This window comes from Canis aureus, chromosome 21, assembly GCF_053574225.1.
Source record: "Canis aureus isolate CA01 chromosome 21, VMU_Caureus_v.1.0, whole genome shotgun sequence".
NCBI lineage: Eukaryota > Metazoa > Chordata > Mammalia > Carnivora > Canidae > Canis > Canis aureus.
Window position 1 is genome coordinate 9,732,272 of NC_135631.1, and position 21,473 is coordinate 9,753,744.

Genomic DNA, 21,473 nt, shown 5'->3' on the forward strand with positions numbered 1-21,473 from the left:
AGCCCCAGTAGCCCCCAGCCCTGCTGTCGGCTCTCACATTTGCTAAAGGTTCCAGGGACGCAGCGCCTGGCCTGGCCACGCTGGACGCAGAGCACTCAGGGCAGGAGCCCCTAAGCTGGGGCCTTTGGGAGGCACCCCCTTAGAAGGCTGGTCCCTCTGAGGACCACCCCCCCCAGGAGCAGTAGGCCCCACCAGGCCTAGAGTCAACCCTGATTAGAGGAAGCGTAGCCAAGATTCTGTTCATCCCCACTCCCTGCCCCCCAGCACTCTGAGCCTCGAGTCACAGACACCCCAGGGAGGGGCCACACAGCCTGCTGAAGGGCCAGCTGCCTCCTCTCCCCTATCTCCTCACTCCTGGGGCTCCGAGGTAGGAGACGCACTCAGCGGTCTTCAGTCCAGGTCCTGGTTCTCAGGGTCTGCGTGGGGAGCCGTGGAGGACATGTGCTGTGCCCAAGCTCTCATGAGCTGCTGGGAGTGCCCTGTGAGCTTGGGGGACCAGCAGTCTGCAGACCGAAGAGCAAGGGGGCTTCTGAGAAACCAGGGGCTGGAGGTGGCCCCTAAGGACAGCAGGCTGTCACTGCAGGGTAGGAGGAGGGGCTGGCTGGGGTGCTGGGCACAGGGGTCCCCTCTGCCTGGCAGGACGTGGACAGACAGACACGTAGTCTCCCCACGGCTGCGGAGGGGTGGGAGGCCCTGGGGAGCCCAGTGCATTTGTACAAACCTCTTCCTTGCTGACCTCTGGGGCTCTGACCTTGCTGGCCAGGAGCAGGGGGTGGACAGCCCTCCCAGAGCGCTCCCCAGCTCACACTGTGCTGTTGGAAGTGAAGGCAGTTGGATTCTGGGAAGGAGTGTGAGCCCCCCCACCCCCGTTGAGGACAGGTGGTGGGGTGCCCCCATCCACCTGCTGACCTTCCAGGCCCTGCTGCAGGACAAGCCACTCAGATCTGCATCCATGGCAGGGACAGTGGAGGGGGGAGGCTGGGGACACCTCAGTGTGTTGCTCTGCAGCCGGTGCTGGGCCCAAGGAATCCAGGATCAGGCTGGGGTTCATGAGAGCAGGATGGGGGTGGGATGGGGCACTGAGGAGAAGAGAGGATGCTGGGAGTGACTATGAGCTCATGGGGTCCCCAAGGAGGCAGATGACTATGGGCTGTGCAGGAGTTCCAGGATGTGGGTGCCTGGCTTCTAGATGCTTCCAGCAGGAAAGGAGGCCTCAGAGACCCAGAATCTTGCTCTGCCCTCAGTGCCCGGTGGGGACAAGAGGCCAGCTCGGCTCCAGGGCTGCCGCACAGAGCAGGGCCCCACACGAGGGCCCTCAGAGGTGAAGACCCCACCATCCTCCCAGTGGGCAGAGGGGGCACCAGGCCTGGGGACGCTCTGGTTCCATGGGGGCTCGTGGTGAAGCAGCCCCAGGGTGGCCCCAAGACGTTCAGGGGAGACCACCATTGCCAGGTGCGGCCTCGGAGAGACCTGAATCTCCTTGGCTCTGTGACATCCCTGGGGCCCTGTGGAGCAAAACCCCAACCCCAGGCCAGGCACCAAACGTCCTCATCTGAGAGGGTCAACTGGGGTTCCGCCAACGCTTTGGGCTTCGGCCACCCCGAGGGCCAGTGAGTGGGGTCCGTGCCCTGCTGATCTCAGGGGTTTGGACAAATGGCAGCTCTGCCACCCTTGGGCGAGCAGAACCTCCCCGCACGGGGGAAGCCAGGCCCCATCTGTGCCCTGTGTGGGGACGAGGGACTGCCTTCAGCTGGGGGTCCAGGTGGCTCACCCAGCCCCGGGGGGCAAAGTCTGAGGTGAGTCACTTCGAGGGGTCTTGCTTCCTGACCCTCCTGCCTCCCCTCCCCTCCCCTGAAGTCTGAGGGAGGCGGGAGGAGGGGATGGGGCCCTGCTGGGGCCTGGGGGGTGGCCCAGCTCAGGACAGGTATGGTGGGGGGAGCGTGGGGAACGCTGGCTCTGCAGGTCACCGAGCTGGTGGCCCCGGGGCCAGGCCCGTGCAGTGTGGATGCTCTGCATCTTCCTCCTGGCCTCTCCCCACAGCCCAGGAGACCGTCCTCCCAGGATGGTGGGTGAGTCCGCTCTGTGTGGCCAGCCTTCCCATCCTCCCGAGGCTCCGTCCACACCTTGGCCTCACCTTCCCGGGTTCTGCCCACCTGTCCCTGGTGGCACGGCAGCGGTGCCCTGGAGGGTCAGCTGTAACCCTGTCATGGGCAGAGCACCATCTGGTCACCCTCGGGGTGGCCTGCCTCACACCTGTCTGTGGCTCTTGGAGCTATCTGAGCACCCCTGCCCACAGCACCCGGGGCTAGGGGTGTTCCCCTGGGTCTCCTCTGCACACATGGGGTCTGGGCCCAGCTCTGAACATCAGGACCAGGAAGGCACAGGGTGCCCCGCCACCCCCACACCTCTCCAGGGTCCCATCTGGGGACTCTCTCAGGCAGAGCTGGACTGGCCTCCTGCGGCCATGGCCACAGCCTCAGGCCTTATCTGGCCCTCCAGGCCTCCCTCCGGAACCCTAGCGCCCAGGGGCTGCTTCCCTGCCAGACCTGCTTTTCCACAAGCCAAGGCCGAAGCTAATTTGGCCCTGAACTGGACAATAAGCTGTTATCTGCCCGAGGGCCCCTGCCGCCCGGGGAGCCTGGCCCCTTGGCTCTGCCCGGGGAGGGGAATCCCCGGGGGCTGCGCGCTGGCATTGACCCTCTGGCCCTGAGCCTGAACCCTGGGGAGGGGGGGCCCACCTGGGCAGGAGGTTGAGAAACTCCAGGTGTCTGCCCAGTCCTGCAGGGTCCTCAGGCCCCGTGACCTCCCCGCTTGGCAGCCCTTGAAGCCCTGGAGCGGGGACCCCAGGGCTCTCAGGGTACACAATGGGCCCTCTGGGTGGCATTTAGCCCTGAAGGGGGCCCTGGATTGGACCCCTGACCAGAGACCTCAGGAGCCCCCCAGCCCTGCTCCCTGTGGCTCCTGAGGATTTGAGCCCCAGGGCCGTGGGGACTGAGCAGGCCCCTGGGGTCCCCGGTTTCTGGCGTGCAGGTGTGGTGGCCCGCACAGGACCCCAAGTGACACTGCCACCACCCAAGCCGGAGCCCCAGCACCCAGCTGACTGTCCACCGCTCAGCATACTGTGCTGTACCCCCTGCCTCCCCTTGCAGAGCCCCCCATTCTTCCCCGGCCACCCCGGCCTGGATTGCCTCTTTCGGGGAGCAGGGCAGGGGTCCTGCCTGCTGTCCTGCCCTGTCCACTTCTTCCCGTGCCACGGGCAAGACTCAGTAGCCCCTCCCCGAAATCTCGGTGGCCCGAGGAAGTGGGCCCGCGCCAGCAGGCCGCTGCACTGCTGCCCCGACCCTGCGGGACCCTCCCTCCGGCGGCCTGAGGCCGCTTCCTTCTCAGTCCAGCGGGATAAACACAGGAAACAGGATTAGTGAGGAAGGGGAAGCCGGGCCCCTGAGAAGGCCTCTCCTGCTGGCTCGGCTCGGAAATACCTGTCCCTGAGAAAGCGTGTGGCCAGACTCGTGACACCCCGGCCCCCGGGCTGCCCTGATGGGAGAGTGGGGCGCCCGCCAGGAGGGAGGCCCCTGGATTGGAGTGAAGGCTGGGGTGGACACGCCCGAGTCTGGGGCAAAGACACACTGAAGTCATAGGAGGGGGACCCCCTGCCACCCTGCAGCTGGACACACAGCCACCTCTGGGCTGTAGGGAACACAGGGAGCCCTGCCGGGCTGGGCCTGGGAAAGAGGGAGCTCGCTTTCCCCAGAGGTGACTGAGGCCTCTTGGGGACCCCTCGGGGTCAGCACACAGGGCTGCCGGCCTCTGCCCTGATGGGTCTGGCTCCCGTACTGCAGCCGAGCACCCCAGACCACCCTCCGTCTGGGGTGGGGGCCCTCTGCCACCTGCATCAGCCACTCATTTCCACCAGAGGCCCTGGGCCTGGAAGCCCCTCCCACCTCCTGACCCTGATCCTCCTGCCTGGCAGCCCTCTGGGGTCTGGCCCTGGGCTCCCTTGCCCCAGCCTGCCAGGAGCCCGTCTCACTCTGAGAACGCAGTGGGGCCCCCCTGCCGGCTGGTCTCATAGCACAGACCTTGGTGGCCCTTCACAGGAGGCAACAGGGACGTTATCTGGCAGGGGACAGCAGTTGGATTGGGGAAGGTGGAGGCCAAGTATATGGAGGGCCCCCGCGGGGAGAGGTGGCTGGAATGCAGAGGTTGAAGAGGGAAGACAGGCCGGGCAGGGCAGGGGAGGTCAGGGTAAGGAGGGCTGAGCCAGAGTGGGGTGGCGGTGGCTCTGCTCAGACCCACTCTGGGTCTCCACTGGCCACGGGATGGCCCAAGGCTGGAAGGTCAAGTACATGTGTGTGGGGAGCCTTCCCTGGCCGTGGCTCGAGCCCTGGGGCGGCCCAGCAGGGGACAGGGCAATGGGGTGGGGGCGGGGAGGACGGAGCCAGGGCAGGGGTAGAGTGAGGTGCCGTGGGGAGGTGCAGGACGGGGAGCCCCGGTGCCCAGCGCCGGCATGTGGCATCCGGGGAAGTCATTTCTGGGTCCGGCTCGGGCTGAAGGCATCCTCACCGCCCTCAGAGCCACCTGCTCCTACCACAGACCCACTCCTCCCCGGCCTTTTCTCTCTGAAAAAGATTTTGAGGGATTTCTTAGAAAGAGCAATTAGAGAGAGCCGCAGGCCCATGAGGTCCAGGAGACTCCGAGGCCAGCCCAGCCCGCTTCCTCCCCGCCAGGAACACAGGGTCCCGGGGAGCCAAGGACGCAGGCGGCCAGCCTACCCAAACTCCAGCCGTCGCCCAGGAGCAAGGAGCCGCTCCTCTCCGGCTTCCAGGGCCTGGCGCAGGGTCCCGGGGCATCTCCCGTGGTCCCGCCCGAAGCCCTGGTGCACCAGCTAAGCCAGAATAAAGGGAGCCACACAGCAGCCCACACCCCATGGCCACAGGTTCCCAGGTACCCATGTGGCTTTGGGCCTGGACGACAGGCATTGCCCAGGAGGTGGGTCCTCCTGGGGACGGGCCACTGTGGGCTGTTGACTTCAGCAATGGCAACCAAGGCATCTATCTGGGGGCTCTGGCTTCTGGCGGGTGGCAGAAAGACCCGGAAGGCTTCCCGGGGGAGGAACGTGTTCTGAGGAGCAAAGGCTGTCCCTGGAGAGCTTGGGGTGGGTGGGAAAGTCTCAGCGCATGGCAGGGTGGGCCTTGCACAGCAGGCTGGGAGTGAGGACCCGTGAGCTTGTGGGGCCCGGGGGCCACCCCCCTGACATTTCCCCAGGTATAGGTTCGCCCAGGGGGTACTGGGGGTGGGCAGGAAGCACCAGGGCACAGGGTGTAGGGCAGCCACCACGTTTTCTGGGGCTCTCCACACTCCTGTCTTCTGGGATCCAAGCACCAAGTAGGGAAACATTGTGCCCGACATGTGACATGGCAGGTCCACAGCCTGGCAGGGCCGGGCCCCTCCCTGCTGGCACCCACATCCACAGGCACCCAAGAGCCCTCGCTGGGCGCGGCATTCATAGGGCAGTGAATCCTGAGCTCAGACCCGCCCTGACCCCCTGAGGCTCGGGTCCCCAGTGTCCCCCAGCCGAGTGGGATCCTGAACCCCCAGCCTGGGCTGGCAGTGCTTCCAGGACACCCCTCGCCCCCCAGTGCCAGCCCCGCACGTACGATCCCCGAAGCACCACCGCATAAATCACGGCCTGTCCACACAGCTGCCCTGTGTGAGGCCCGGGGGGACCACGGGGCCACCACGACTGTATGTGGACAGCTGAGGAGAGGCTGGCAGGACCGCCTGGCTCCTGGGGAGGCCATTTATCACCGCGAGGCTGTAGCTGCGGTCAGCGGCCCCGTGGCCAAGGCTCCTGTCACTGTCCCCACTTCTGAGCCCCAGAGGATCCCTGGCCCTATGTCCAAACCCAAAACTCCTGAAACTGGCCCCGTGCTCCCCTCCCGGCCGCACACTGAGCCCCAGGGCGGATCCTCAGGGCGAGGTGGGACCCTGCCTGCACCCATAGCACCCGGGGCGCTTGGATGAGTTATTTTGCAGACGGGACCCCGGGCCTCCGCACGACCCCCCTGCCTCTGGGGCATTTCCAATGCGGGCACCAGGCAGAGTGCCCTGTGTTTGGGCACAGTTGCTGACACAGTGGGCCGTTTCAGCCGTGGCCAGGGGAGTGCTCCGGCCCAGGCACCTTTGGCAGGACGGCCACTTCCTGGCGGGGACGTGTCTGGGCACCACACATTCCTGGACTTCTGGGGCCGCAGGGTGCTCGGGCAGCCAGGTGGTCCTGCTGGGACCTTGGCCTCCAGGCAGGGTGCTGGTGTCGGACCCCCGTCCTAACACCCCCGCTGTCTCCTCCTGGCCTTCGTGCCCATCCTAGAGTGGGCCTGGGCTGAGCATCTGTCCCCACAGACGAGGAGTGGACACTCACACAGATGGAGGCCAGAGCCATCCCAGCTCGCCGTGCTCCTGGGACCTTCTCAGGGGCAGGAACCCTGGAGGAGGAAATGGAGGGAGGGGTCTGTCTTGGCTTACCTCTGCCCTGAAGTCTTCCTCTGGGGCCCACTCACCGCCTGCCCCCTCCCCAGCCCAGGTCTCACTTGCTTGGCGAAAGCAGCTTGTGGGGGCTGGATCCTGGGGGGCCGTGCTGTGTGCCCCTCCACTGCTGAAGTCCCAGGGGACCCTTCATCAACTCCTTGCACCTGACCGGCCCCTCGCTGCACTGGGCCTGGCATCCGGGGAAGGGCAGAGGGTGTATCCTGGGCTGAAGGGCCCCCGGGAGGTAAGACCCAAACCTCCATTTTGTCCTGGAGAGGAAGGTGGAGGCCGGGGGCACCCCTGCGGCCCTCAGACTCCACCAGCAGCACACCTCATTCCCGGGGGCACACTGGGGTTGAGAGCACACGGCTGGCTCGCAGGCCCTGCCTGTCCCCGCGCTAGGCCAGGACCAGAGCTCCAGGCCCAGGGGTCACCAGCCCGAGCCCCCCAGCCTGCTGTCCCGGCTTTGTCCGAGAGCAACGTGGGCCAGTCACCCATGGGCCCAGCACTCCCAGAAGGCCGCACTTCCTGTTTGCGGGCACCGTGCTGCTTGGCTGGATGTCCGCGTACAGGTGGCCTGGCGTCCACCCAGAGAGACCGCAAGCTCCCTGCGGGCAGAGCTCCTGCTGGTCATACATCGGAGGCTCCTCAAAGCGGGCTGGTGCTCCCGCCCCCCTTCGGCTGTGAGCTCCAAGGGCTTTGAAGCCTGTGGAATCCAACCTCCCGAGCCCACCGCCCCGGAGAAAGGTCCCCAAGACCTTCTGGCTGGTGGGGAAGCTTCTTGTCCCCAGCTCCAAGGCATGTAGTCGGATAGAAAGTGCCAGACCCTGTGGGCTGAGCCGAAATTTAGCTGGGCTGTGCTGGCCGCCCCCACAGCCCCACCCTTACCGCAGTGGGCTGACCCACTGGCTCTGGGAGGGCCGCTGGTCCCTGGTCCCCATCACCTATGCGGCGGGGGCGGGGGATGGCAGGTGGGCAGGGCTGGGGTGGCGGTGGGGGCCGGCGGGGGGCCTGGGTGCTGGGGAAGCTCTGGGGCTCGGCATGAGCTCTGCCCCCAGCTCCATTTTCGGGGGGCTCAGGCTAGGGCCTGGGGAACCTGCCTCTGGAGCATCCGTGCTCCCAACTGCCTGGCAAGTGTCTGCGCCAGCACCCTGTGCCCCGGGGCAGGAGTGGTTTGGCTACCTCTGCAAACCTGGTGCCCATTTTGCCCTGGAAGGAAGACAGGCACGTTCTCAGGCATTTTCAGCCCCAGGAAGCGCTGTCTAGGGAGTGTCCCCGGAGGACAGGAGATGGTCAGGGGGGCTGGCCATGTTGCCATTCTCATGTTGCTTGCCCCTGGTCTCCCACACACGGGTGCCCCCACAACCACTACCCACTGGCCTCTGGAGTGATGTGCTCACTGCTGTCCTCCTCAGCCAGGGGCATCTGCTCCTGACGGGAGCCTGGGGGGCATGCTGGCCGCCCCGCCACACGCTGATGGCCAAGCTCCCTGTGGGGAGGGGGCCTCTGGCCAGCTGCTGGCCCTTGTGGCAGGCCTGCTTGGGCTGGCTCTGGCTCTCCCGGTGAAGAGGATAGTAAAGAGGGAAGACACTCTTACGTGGGGCACAGAGGACCACATTCATTGTCACTCAGCCTTTTGGGAGGGCTGTCCTGCTCTCAGGGTGGAGGTGGCCTGGTAAGCCCAGCCCCTCCCTCGGGCACTGCCCAGAACAGCCGTGTCCTGGGACAGGTCCCGGCCTTGCCAGTATGCGGGTGTGGGGCATCTCGTCATCCTGAGATGTGGTGAACCCAGCCCTACAGCTAGCCCACAACAGGGCAGCAAGAGCCAGGGAGGCTGCAGGTCTGGGAACCACGGGGGCAGTGTCGGGGGGCTGAAGTCCAAAAGGCAGTCCCAGTCCTGAGGCAAGAAGGTATCTCTGCAAAGGGGTCAACCCCTACACCTACCCTGAACATGGGTTTAGGGAGGCGGTGACGCTGGGGACCTTGAAACTGCCAGGGCTGAAGGCTGTGAGCTCATGGGCAGAAAGGATGGCCGGGCGGCCCGAGCTGACCTCCCCCCCTGGCCCTCACTGCCCTTTCTGGGGTCTCAGAGTACACAGTTGGTGCCAGCCAGGCAGGGTGTCCACATTCTCTTCCTCTTCGGGAAGAGGAGAGAAACGCCAACACCAGGCCTGAAATAGCCGCTGTTAGGTGGCCCCCTGCCCGCGAGGACGGCCTTGCTGATAGGCCTCTGCTTGGTGGGCACCAGTGTCCTCAGCGCACACAGGCCCAAAAAAGGCCTGCAGCCCCCTGAGTGAGCGCCCCGCATGAGCGGGAGAAGGTGACTGGCACTGGGCCGGGGCCAGGTGGGCCTCAGCAGCTGGGACTGCCACTCGTAGCCAGTGGGGACAGGAGGAGACAGCTGGCCAGAAGGGTCTGTGAGGACATCCCCTGGGGAGGCGCAGAGTTGGGGTGGGGAAGGGGCTGCCAGAGCCGGGTCTCAGCCAGCAGATGGGAGCTGGGTGTGGTCTGGGGTCCTAGATGGGTGGAGGGGGCCCCGGTGCCCACCAGACCCACATACGTCTTCCCAGCACACACACCCTTCCCCTGCGCACTGGCCCTGGGGGGCCCCCTGAGAAACCCGAGCAGGCCACTGCCTCTTAGTTTCCTCTGGTCACCTCAGCAGCTCATGCCCTTTCTAGGGCCTCAGGGCGCCTGCTGGTCTCAACTGTTGCTGGTGCCCACATTCCCTGCCTCTTTGGGAAGAGGAAAAGTGAGCCTGAGGCCGGAAATAACCCTGCCCTGAAGTGGCCCTTGGGGACACCTGTCCTCACCACAAGGCTCAGCAACCCATGTCACCCTCCGGCCTTCCGGCCTTGCCCCCTCCCTGGGCTGGGTGCAGGGGGTCCCCGATTCCTCTCGGGGTGCAGGCCGTGGGGAGGGCCATGGGGAACAACTCATGGAGTGGTGGGAACCGTGGGGCGGCCCAGGCGGGGTGGCAGCCCCGTGCCATGTGTGGCGTGTGATGGCTCCACCCTGGAGGCCTTGGCCCCACTCGTCTCCTGCTAAAGTTCCTCACTTTCAACTACTTTCTGCTTCCCGTGTTTGCTTTCCTTGATCCCCGGCGGGCGGCTGGGGAGCCTGCCCCGTGCCACTTGGCTCCTTTGGAGAAGCGCTTCCTGGAACACTTGGCACCATGCTGCCTGGCCTCTCCTGCCCCCTCGCTGGCACCTACGGGGCGGCAGCTCCGGAGGCCCTGGGGGGCGGACCAGAGCACCTGCCTGTTTTGCCCAGAGACCCCCATCAGGAGGAACAAAAGCGTGTCTGTTCTTCCTCTCGTGGGGAAGGCAGAGTGACAGGTGGCTTCACTGGGGAATTCTGCTGTGTTCTCCTTACCAGCTCTGTGGCCTCATGCCAACCCGGCCCCTCTCTGGGCCTCGGTTTCCCTGTCTGTCATGCTGGCCTGTAGGGCACAGATGCCGGAACTGGCCATCCTTCTTCTCTCTAGCCCCTGCTCGTGGCGTGGCCCCTGCTCATGGCCCCCTGAGCATAGGGACCCAGCTCCACACCATCCTCTCATCCTCCCTGTCACCTGTGGCCCTTCCAGCCTGTGTGCCCACACCCCAGCACCCACCTTTGCCCCATTCTTTCTCACTGGTGCCCTCAGGCCACCCCCTAGGGTGGGCACACAGTGGGTGTTTGCAGGGAACAGGACCATGACCTCCCCCTGCTCACAGCAGCCAGGGGTCAAGGCATTGGAGTGGGAGGGAAGGGGGGTATTGGAGGTTTCCCGGGGGGTCTCTCATGGAGCCCCCATGACTCATTTGTGCCCATTGGATGGCAGGAGCTGGAGGGGAGAGCAGAAGGCAGGTTGGGTCGTGTCCACTCTGGGACATTTAGGTCCACCCCAGTACACCTCGCAGTGGGGGACCCGGCTGTCTCATACCCGAATCTGGGCAGCTAGTGGGTGCAGGAGTCCACTCCAAATGCCTGGAGGCTAGTAGGGGTGGAATTCGGGTAGAGCACAGGATGCCGGCACAGATGCACATGCTTGGGAGCAGGCAGGCCAGCATACACAGGACCGTAGGGACCAGTGGCCCACCGGGAGGCCGAGGCTTTCCGCCCATGTGGCCTCTGCCGCTGTCCTCTCCAGGGTCTATCCTGGGCGGCTGCTGGGCCCCCAGAACGACCCGTGTTCCTGCCTCTCCCTCAGGGTCTGCAGACCTACACCCCCAGTGAACATGAGCAGAGTAGGCAGGGGCTCCAAGCTCCAGGACCCTGATTCCTGCTGGGCTTCCCCCCAGAAATATGCCTTTTGGCTGAAGAAGGCAGCCTGGGGAGATGGAGCCCCTTGGGTCTCAGGGAGTCCCTGGCAGCCTGCACACATGCAGACCCCGTACACACCAATGCCCAGAAGGAGCCAGTGCCAGGGTGTGGGGGGGCCCTGCACACAAGCATCCTGTGTGTTCAATCACACTGGCCTTGTCACCTGGGGGACATCTTCTGGTTCTGCCCCAGTGTAGGGGCAGAATCTGGGGCCTTTCCCACTCTTTATGCCGCCTGGTTGGGAGACTCCAGCTACCAAGGCAGCCGAAGGTGAGAGCAGCCTGGGAGTGGGGAGCCAGGATGGCAGGGGGTGCTCAGGGGGTGCCCAGGGGCTCCTCATCCCCACGTCCCCATTGCAGGCTCCTGCTTGCAGCCTCTTGGACGCCCCGACTATCAGGAGTGGGTTTTAGGGAGCGGCTTCTGTGCACAGCCTTGTTGGGAACGGGGGGTGCAGCTCGGGGAGGGTGGGGGAGGCCCCATGTGCGTGGCAGTGCCGGCAGCCCAGCCGTGGGAGGGGTCCCTGTCTGGAAGGCACATAAGGAAAAATGGAGCCTGGAACTTTTTTCTTAAAAAAAAAAAAAATTAAAAAGCAAACTTGTTTTAAAAGGGGAAAGATTAATGTCCTCCTTGCTTTCCTACACTTGGTCTGGGGCCAACGAGGTGGTTTCAGGAGAAAATTCTCTCCCTCTATTCAGTGTAACCAAACACGAGCCACGTTTGCAAATCACACGGGGACCTTCATGGCAGCGCTCGGGAGCCCCCGCCCCCGCCAGGCCAGAACAGACAGGCCTCTCATCCTCGGCCGGGGCCGGGGGCCGGGCTGGGGGCTGGGCGGCGGCGGGTCCTCCGGGGCCCGAGTGTCAGGAGGTGTCCAAGACGAGGGCGGAGGCTGCGGCCGGGAGCCGGGGGCCAGGGCCCCGCAGGACCCCAAGGGCAGGACGGCAACCAGGCGGCCGGATCGAGTCAGCTGCCTTGACGTGGGGGGCCCCGACTGCCCCTGCCCTGGGATCCCTCGGCTCCCGGAAGCTTCCAGCTGCCCAGCAGCTTGGGACAGCTGAGAAGCCTGGGTGGGAGGCAGGGTTCTGGGGGCCTCAGTCAGGCCAGATAGCCCCAACTGTGCCTGGGCCTCTGCCTGGCTGTGGGCTCGCCCCCCAGCCCCCGCCAGTGCCTCCCAGCACCCTTCCCCACCCGGGCCCTGTTGCACCCCTGCCTCTCAGGGGACGAGGGGAGAAGCTGCCACAGCTCAGCCAGGGAACCAAGGCCAGTCCCTGGACCCACAGCCTTGTGGTCTTACCATGGCTCAGAATGATGTGGCACTTGGGGACAGGAATCCTGCTTGCGGGAGGGGTGGCTCTCGTCCCGCCCCCTCCACTGAGACCCTGGGTTCTGCCCACTGGACTCTTTGGCCCCAATCCTTGCTTCCTTGAGGATGCATGCAAGTTCACATGTGCACAGATGTGTGCGTACACACACATGCACAGGCACGCACACTTGTGTGCACACACGCACATCCACATGCAAATGCACAGATGCACAGATGCTGGCTCTTCTTTCCAGACGTGTAGCCCTTGCAAGCACGGTCAGGAAGGAATAAATCTTCAAGGCTTGCAACCTCCCTGAACCCCTTCTCACCACTGCTCTGCATACCCTTGAGGGCTTCTCAGACTGGGGCGGGGGGTGGGGAGATGGGGAGCCTCAGCCAGAGTGCAGAAAGGAGGCAGCAATCCTCCCAAGACACAGGCAGACCCAGCTGGGGAGATAGGACAGAACCGGAATCTGGTCCCCAACCCCAAGAAAAGGGTTGCCGGAACTCCCCCCGGGGGGCTGGGGCCAGCAGCCAGCTCCCAGCGCCTTGGGAGGCCTTGGAGAGGTGGTCCCTCTGCCTGCCGGCCCACCCTGGGAAGGACATTCTTGGAGTCCAGGGGCCAGGACACCTGGGCAGGCCTGCCCTGCGGTTGCATGGAGCGGAGGCTGGGACACCTCCTCCTGCCTGGAGCTGGCTGTCTGGACACAGACCAAAGATGCTGGTATCTGACAGGGAGGGTGGAAAATGAGACAGAGATGGGGCACATGGGGAGGGCAGGACTCCACAAACACCCCCCACCGCGGCAGGGGAACAGTATTGGCAGAGGCAGCCTAAGCAGGTAGCAGGACTGGGGGTGGGGGGCTGACCTGGGGCCCATCTCAGGGCCCAGTGTGGGGGGCCCAGAGCCAGAGTGGCCAGAGGCAGAAAGGCAGCAGCGGCCTGGGTGTGAAGTGATGACAGCCAGCATGGGTGTCGGCCGCTCCCTCCAAGCACCCCATGCTCCCTGCAGCCCAAGGCTCCTCCGGCCAGAAGGCAGGGTGCCAGTGTCATTCGTAAGGCAGAGCTGGGTGCTGAGTGGGAAAACCAGAGCCCCAGACCCAGCCAGCAGGGGCCACATAAGGCCAGGGTGGGTCTGAGCCACCTTGGAGGTCCGACCCCTAGCACCCACCCTGTGGTGCTGCCCCTCGAAGTTCAGTGCAGCAGAGCATGCTGGGAGTGTCAGCCCCTGGGGTGATTTCCTTGTCTGCTCAGACTCATTCACTCCAGCTGCTTCTTCTCCATCGCTGAGGGGTACGGAGCCACGGGAGGGGGACCCTTGGAGCAGGCGCAGCCAGCCCTCTGGGAGACAGAGGCAGAGGACACTCCAAAGGGGCTCTGGGCGTGGGGAGGGTCGCAGAGGTGGGCGAGGGCCAGAGGCCCCACCACGAACCCTCTCCACTTTCGAGTTCAGCAGGGCAGGGGTGCAGGTGGCCAGTGGCTCTCGGTGGTGGCTTGAAAACCAGTCGTGGGGCACCATTTACACTAGGGCGATCGGCAGTCTAGGAACCCTGGCCCCACACCCCGCGGGGAGCTGGGTGCTCACACTGCCCCCCAGCCCCATGAGAGCCACACCCACACCAGAAACTTCCTGCTTCTGCCCAATGGCTCCGGACCACGGCAGTCCTTGTGAGCCGATGTTCCCGAAAACCAGAAACTGGCAACTCTTCCCCAGAACTTTACTAAGGGGAAAATACTCACTCCTCGTCAGACGAGGACAGGAGACCTGACCCTCGGGAGGCCACCTGCCCCCTCCGCTGACACGGGCTGGGCCCGGAACACTCCATAAAAGTGGCTCAGGGCTGCAGCAGCCCCCAGGGCGTCCCTTGGACCTGCCACTCTCCGGCAGGCGCCTGCTGGCCCGCTGCGTGGATTAGGTAACAGCGCATTCCATCGGCCCTTCTCTCAACAGAAGAATCTTAATAGGAAATTCACCTTAAAAGGTGATCGGTGTCTTCCCAGGGCCACTTTCGGCGAGATGGAGCAGGTCAGAGCAGGGAAAACAAGGCTTAATCCCCAGAGCTTTCCTGTGGGGCTTTGCGGAGGAGACTGTACGGCTCAGGACCCAGCCCCCCACCACCCGCCTCCCCTCCCACGCCTTCCCCCACCCCTGTCCCAGCATGTCCACCGTCGGGGTGGGGGGGCTCGGGGCCACAGCCCCAAATGCACAAGGGCGGCCACATAGAGGACTGGGACACAGGCTGGACCAAAGGGCTTCCCTTTGGCACCTGCAGGCCTGACATCCTTCCCCATGGCCAGATGCCCCACAGTCGGACAAGGAAGCTGGGGCTCCAAGTGAAGAGCCACGTGCCACATGGAGGGGAGACGTTGGGAGAGCCACAGTTCGGTGGGCCCTCTGTTCGGGGAGCAGGCCCAGGAGCCGCATTTGGGGGCCAGAGGGCAGCTGTGTTCTCTGTTCTCCCCCTCCCCCCCTGGGGCGCTGGCCGGGGGCGCATGGAGTGCGGTGCCCCCCCAGTCCTGGAGTGTCTTGCCGGCAGACAATGGGCAGTACCCTCTCCTTGGGTACCCGGGACAGCCAGCCCCCTCCCCTGGTCACTCCCACCAGAGTGTGGAGGGGCACGCTGCAAATGTCATTATTACCAGGAGCCATTTATAGGGTGCACTTTGTACGCATACAGGGTTTACAATCCCTTTTATTAGTCATAAAAAGGGAAGGGGAGGAGGCCGCAGCCCTGTGGGAACTGTAGCCGCAGTCACCTCCTCCACTGGCGCGAGTCCCCGGCCTCTGGGTCCCAAAGGATGGGGCATGGGTAGCCAGCTGCAGAGACGTACCCACATGGAGGGTGATGAGGGACCAAGGAGAGCCCGATGTGCTTTAGCTTTTGGGGGCAGAGGCTGAGACCCAGAGTCAGGGCTTTGTGAGGAGTCCTCCCTTCTGATCCTCCTTCCCAGAGCATGGAGCCCCCAGACCACTGTCTCACCTCCCTGCACCTGTGCCTGCCGTGGATGGCACCCTTGATCCCTAGGGGCACCCTGAAAAGAGAGGCAGAATGGGTATTGACTGCAGGCAGTTTCCAACCCGGCCCCTCACTCTTGGTCTTCCTTCTCCTAAGGCCTCACCCCAAATCAAAGCAGGGAAAGGAGCCTGCCTCCTAAGCCACTCCCCATAATCCTGTTGGAAGCCACCAGCCTCTGCGGACACGGACTTGGGAACCAGAGCTGGGGTCAGTTCCTGGGGTTTCAAGGCTCCAGGAGCCCTTGGGAGGCAGGTCGGGGCTGGTGGAGGCAGGACAAAGTGCCTGGCACTCCCTCCACCCCAACCTGACCTGTGGGAAGCCCCCGGCAGGGGGACTGGGATCTGGGTGGCAGCAGGATGCAGGTGGGGGAGGGGGACTCAGTCTCAGGGGCTGGCTGAGGCCTGGGCGTCCCTGAGGTGGCTGGGGGTCTCTGGCGGAGACCCTCGGGGGTGCGTGATCCAGGCGGGCCTGAGGGGCACCTCTATCCTTCCACTGAAGGAGGAAAGAGCAAGCTGACCGGGCTCCGGGGAGCTCCAGGCGGATGCACAAGAGGAGATGCTCACACTCCGGAACAGTGAAGGAGGTCCGTGCAGAGGAGCCTGGAGGGGTTCGGGATTCGGGGTCTGGGCCAAGTCCCCCCCTCCAGAGGTGGTGAACTCTGGCGTCTCCAGGGCCCCGGGCTGCCCTCGGGGTCTTCACAGGCCCTCACACTGGAGGTGCCAGCACATCCCTCCCGGGCCCTGCTGGCCTCCCGCGTGGCCCCGGCCACCTCCCCTGCACGTGCCTGCTGCCCCTCAAGGCTTGGTGGCCCGCTGCGGCCTCAGCTCAGGCCTCCTCCTGCAGACTGGGACCCTTTCTCAGCCACTGCCATCCGACGGACGCTGCTTCCCCCCTCAGATTGGGGCCTCTCTGGGGCAGGGGGCTGCCTCCCCTTGGCGGGGGGACCTCTGGCCAGGCAGGAGGGGCCGCGACTTCCGCGTCTGCCCAGAGGCGCCCGGCGGGCGGCCCCCCCAGACCAGAGGTTCCCGGAGCCAAGGCGCTGCCTCCCCCACCACCGTGGAAAGTTGGCCTAATCAATGAGGCCGCACGCTAAATAAATCACTCGAGGGGCTTAGAGCAGTGTTTTTGCAGCGGCTGTAATAATAATATTAATAACAATGCCCCTCAGAAACCTGGCAGAGGCTGCACTTGCGGGCGGGGTGGGGGCGGGGGCCACGCTGGCGCCCCTGCCCCCCGGCCTCTGCCCACCCACTAGGCCCCGAGGCCACCCAGGGCCTCCTGGGGGGCTTTGACCCAGCCCCCACCCGGGTGGCACACATGTTGGGGAGGCGGGGGCAGCTGGAAGACCCCCAGAGATACCCTGGCCAGAGGGGGCCAGAGGGGGCCAGAGACAATGGGTGGAGGGGGAATGAGGGAAGGGCATGGGGCAGGGGTGCCTGGGGGAAGAGTGGGAACGGGAGCCGGAGACCATCCAGGCTGGTCCAGGCTTAGCCCCTCACTTCTGAGGACCTGTGTCCCCGCCGCCCAGCCCTGACTGGTTCCCCCCACACACCCCGAGCCAGGGCCCAGGGAGAGGTCCCATTCTTGATCATCCACGTGTTCTGGTCATCTGCGTGTTCTGTTCGTCCACGACCGTCCCCATGATCCCAGGCTGAGTGTGCTGAGTGGGCACCGAAGCTCTCCCCTGGGTTGGGATCAGATGGGCAGATGGGAGGCCAAGACCTCGACCCAGGTGGGTGCAGTGTGGCAGTGGGAGCCGGCCAGTGGGCTGGCATATCCTGGGGCTCCGGAGCAGTGGAGGGAGGGGGTACTGAGCATGACCCTCTCTCTGAGAAGTGTCTGGACAGAGCGGCCAGGTGCCCCCATGGGTGCTCGGATGGCCCCAGGCCTGCGCCAGGGCTGGGGTGAGGAGCCCCGTGGTGGGTGTCCCGGCTCTAGTCCCTCGTTCCCTGGCACCCTGTCTCCTGGAAGCCGCCCCTCCCCCGTGGGGGTCTCCTCACTTGACTTCATTTCATCCTCACTTTCTGAAACAGGAACCCTGCCCACCCTCCCCACCTTGGGCTCAGCCCCCACGACCTGGAACCAAGACAAGGGGTCCTGCCCAGGTTCAGATCTTGAGGTCACACATTTAAGCCATGTTCTGGGGTCCCAGGGAAGGGGGTGGAGGGTCTCCATCTTGCACTCTCTGCCACTGGGCCCATCCCTTGGTTCTGGGGGCCAAGAGGGCCGGCTGGTTGTGGGCAGGAAGAGCAAGGCCTGCTTGCTAAGTGGGGTGCAGAGAAAATTGTGCCCGGGACCTGGACAGACCTGGGTGGTCCAGTGGTGGCAGCAGGAGGGGCGGCCCCTGAGGCTTGGGGAGACTCTTGCCGCATTGCTGCTGGGAAGGTCCTCAGAAAGGCTGCCCCATCTTCCCAGGCTTCTGGGAGGGAGGAAGGACCCCTGTGTGGGGCTTTGGAGCAGACTGGGGGTCCCAGTGTGTCCCATGCCTGGCCCAGGGGGGCACAGAGGATGTCCTATGGGGGTCTCCAGGGACAGGTAGGAGCCGGCCCGCTGCCCAAGCCCTGCCCAGTGGCCAGCTCTGCTCCCCGGAGCTACAGACGAGAAGGCCAGGGGGCCACTCCCTGCCCCACCTCTGCCCAGCTGGTCCTGTCGGGGTCTTGGTTCTCAAGGTCTCTCCTAGTTGTGTCCCCTGTGAGGACCTGGTGGCTTCCGGTCATGGGGGGCAGCGTGGGGCACCCCTGCCAAGCTGTCGGGCTGGAGACCACAGGCCACCAGGGTGGCAGGTTCCTTGGAGACAGTCCTTAGAAGAGAGAGGCCTGAAGGCAGAAGAAGACGGGAGAGGTAGGGTGCTTGCAGGGTCACTGGGGACCAGGTGTGGTCGGAGGGACCATGGGCAGCAGGTCTGGGGGGCAGGGAGGGAGTGAGGGTGGACCCTCAAGCTTCAGGCTGGTTGAGTACGAGGGGCCCAGGCTTTGTTTTATTTGGGAGGCTGATTTCTGGGGACCTGGGAGCCAGGGGTTGGGGGCACCAGAGGGTGACTTTGGGCGATCCTCTGAGGGGAGGGCCACCTGTACAGAGCGCTGTTCTGGGAGCCAGTGACTGGTGCTGGGGGCTGGCGGTCAGGATGTCAAAGCCTCTCCTGAGTTCAAAGATGTCAGAGTAAAGGCCGTGGGCCCCCTGCCCTCCATTTAACCTCGGCCCCAAAAAGGAGACAGGGAAGTAAAGGAGGAAAATAAAGCTCCTGCCCCTCAGTCTTCTGACTGGGGAGAGGGAGAAGGTCCCAGCTGGGCTTCTGAGGTGGCCCCCCCTGCTTGCGACAGGGACAGAAGACACCCAGTGTCCCGCTCCATCCCCACCCCCACATAGACAGCAGGAGCGGTGGTTTGCAACTCAAGCTCCACCACGTGAAAAATGAATTCCTTGTTTTATGATGAGAAGGGGGAGGGGGCATGGAGAGGGAGGGAGAGAGGGTGGACAGAGGGAGGGGGAAGGGAGAGGGAGGGGAGGAGGGAGGGGGAGAAGGCGGGTTTTATCATTCTCCTTTCTCCTGGTTTTAAGGCCCCCCACCCAGGCAGGGCCACACCCCTGCCCCAGCCTGGATGCCCACCCCAGGCCTGGGGCCCAGCCAGGCAGGAAGAAGGGGGAGGGGAGGAGGGGCAAGGGGTGAATCGACACTGGCTACGGGCCCAACCAGCAGTCAAAGGCCGGAGTGGAGGAAATCCATAAGGAGAGCTGGGCTAGGGGGTGGATGGCCAGGGTCCTAGCTCTCCGCTGGGGAAGGGGCCACCCAGTTCCAGAGATGGAGGCTGGAGGACAGAGGGTGGGGTGCAGTGTGGGGTCTTCTGGGTAGAGCACCAGGCCCTAAAGTGGACTCCAAAGGGCCCAGGTGTTGCCGGCTTGGTCAAGCTACTCCAGGCCTGAGGACCATCCTTTCTTGGTACAAGGACCACGGGCCTGACAGGTGGGCAGAGGGATCTTCTAAGGGGGAGTTGGGCCCCGTGGGCCCTCACACCAGCACCCTTGGAGCTGAGGAGGACCCAGCAGTCCACACCAGATGCCCCACCAGGATGGGGTCCAAGCAAGAGCCCTCCGCCGGCACCCTATAGCCCTAGGCCACGTGGGCACCCAGAGCTGCACCTACATAGACCCAGGTGCTGCCCACCAGCCTTCGGGTAGGGCCTGAGCTGAGGACTGGCCAGCAGACCCCCAACAGGAGCTCCCAAAGGCCCCTCAGTCCCCGCGGTGGGGACCTGGCTCCCTGTGCTGCCCGGGGCTCCCTGCAAACAGGGCACCTTCCCAGGCAGGGCTGGGCCTCACATTCCGGCAGACACTCTGGCCAAGTGACTTGCTCCGAAGGCTGGGCTCCCAGGGCACACGCAGATAATGCCGCTCGGGGCCGGTGCCCCCGACCCCAGGCCTTCCTACTGGCCCAGCAGCTCCGTGCTGAGAAATGCCACTGGAGTGATCGTTCCGGGGAGCCATGGGCAGTGCCGACCGATGCCCGAGCAGTTGCTGGGAGCGCACACGAGGGCAGCCTGCACTCTGGACCCTGGAACAGAGCCGGGCGTCCCCCCGCACAGCCAGGGTGTGCCCCAGATAGAGGCAGGCAGGCTGAGAAGACAAGGGCTGCCCCGTGGGAATGGCTGGAGCAGCCCAAGTTCTGGGGGTGTCCCAGGGAAAGGTGTGCCCCAAGCCAGGAAGGCTGGCCTGTCTCCTTCTGTTTGGAGGGCACTGGACCCCGGGGCGGAGGTTTTGGGTACCTTGAAGACACACGTTGTAGGGAGAGTTCCCCAGGGCCTGGCCTGCTTCCTGTGTATCCCAAGTCTTCTTTGAGAAGGGGTGCGCCCTCTGTCACACCCAAAACAGGCATGGAAGAGTCAAGGAGACATGTGGGCGACGGAGGGGAGCTGGGACCCCACAGTGCTCCCAGACAGCCCCAGACGGCAGTGCCAAGGGAGAAGTTCTGCGTGAGGGCCGGACAGCTTCAAAGGGCACCCTGCAAATCCACCTGCGAATCCCAATCTGAACCTCATCCGTATGGGGCAGTGGGGGTGGGGGGTGCTGGCCCACCATGGCTGGCCCCTCTGGTGGAAGGAGAAAGAAGGGGGAAGATAGGGAGGGGCAATGGGTCCCCCAGGGGCCCGAGCCCAACCTGCTTCTCTGCCAGGAGATCCCAGGCTCTTTAGGCCAGCCCGTGCCCTTTGGCACGTCCCTGTGGGACCTCCCCGGGGTTCCTTCTGATGGGCAGCCTTGCTCAATGCATGATCCTGAAAGCCCACAGCCAGGAGGCTCCTCTGGAGAGCAAGCTTATCTCAGAAAACAAGTTCCCCAGCCACTGTCCTGCCCTTAGAGGATGAGGAGGCTGGGGCCCTGAGGGGTGCCAGGAGGTGTCAGGGGAAAGAACAAGCCATCTTCTTCCCTTGGCCCAACTGAATGAGGTAGGCCAGGGTTTCGGTGGCGGCGCTGGGAGGGTGAACAGGATGGTGGTGGGTGGCTGAGCCCTGGCCCCAGGACGGCAGGCTCCTCCCTGGACCCATCAGTGCCCCTGGAAAGCAGCCCCAGGCTTGGCCCCAGTCAGGCCTTCCTCCCTGAAGAGATGCCCTGGGTCCTGGAAGACCTGTGGGGCCCAGAGGGGGCCAGGGAGAGGGGGCAAGTGGCCTCTGCTCTTCCCACTGATCCCTCCTGCTGCCAACGTCTAGTGAGTACCAGGCAGGCCCCGCCAAGGTGCCTGTGGTGGCCTGGGATGGAGGACAGCCGGGCTCCCCTCCGGCACCCCCCAGGGGTTTGAGGCCAGGAGCCACGGGGAAGGGCTGGGGGGTTGGAGAGGGCAGGAGAGGTTGTGGAAGGGAGGCCCCGGTGCCTGGAGAAGCTCAAGGAAGTGAAGCTGCAGACCCCTCCGCAAGCTAGCTGTGCAGGGGCTGTGGCCTTGGCTAGATTGTGGGCACAGATTCGGGGTTCCTTGTGTGAGTGTGCATGGGAGCTGGAGTTCCACACCCCATCCACACCGCCTCCTCTGCCCAGCCCCTGAGCACCAGCCCGTGTCTGGGTGTGAGCCCCACATGGAACCTGTGGCTGTCTCCTTGGGTGCTCACGTGCACTGAGGCCCAAGGACAAGTGACCCCTCCCAGGGCGGCCTGGAGGTGACCAGGGGTCAGCAGGGTACCTGAGATGGGGCCAGCAGGTGTGACCATTCTTCACCTGCCCCCCTTCATGCATGCCCCAGACTCCGGGGAGGACGAGATGTCTCCCCTGAAGGCAGCAAAGCCGACTCCTGAGCTCTGCAGGTCACGGCGGCCTGGCCCCACCAGTCGGGTCCAAGGGAG

General features: G+C 64.7%; 1 long non-coding RNA gene across 1 annotated transcript; it reads left to right on the plus strand.

The window, feature by feature from the left end:
• Nucleotides 1-14,887: 14,887 nt before the first annotated feature.
• LOC144293215 (uncharacterized) lies at nucleotides 14,888-16,213 on the plus strand. Its single transcript, XR_013360636.1, has 4 exons — nucleotides 14,888-14,976; nucleotides 15,247-15,357; nucleotides 15,649-15,733; nucleotides 15,994-16,213. It is a non-coding gene; the product is annotated as an uncharacterized LOC144293215 (long non-coding RNA).
• The last annotated feature ends 5,260 nt before the right edge of the window (nucleotides 16,214-21,473 follow it).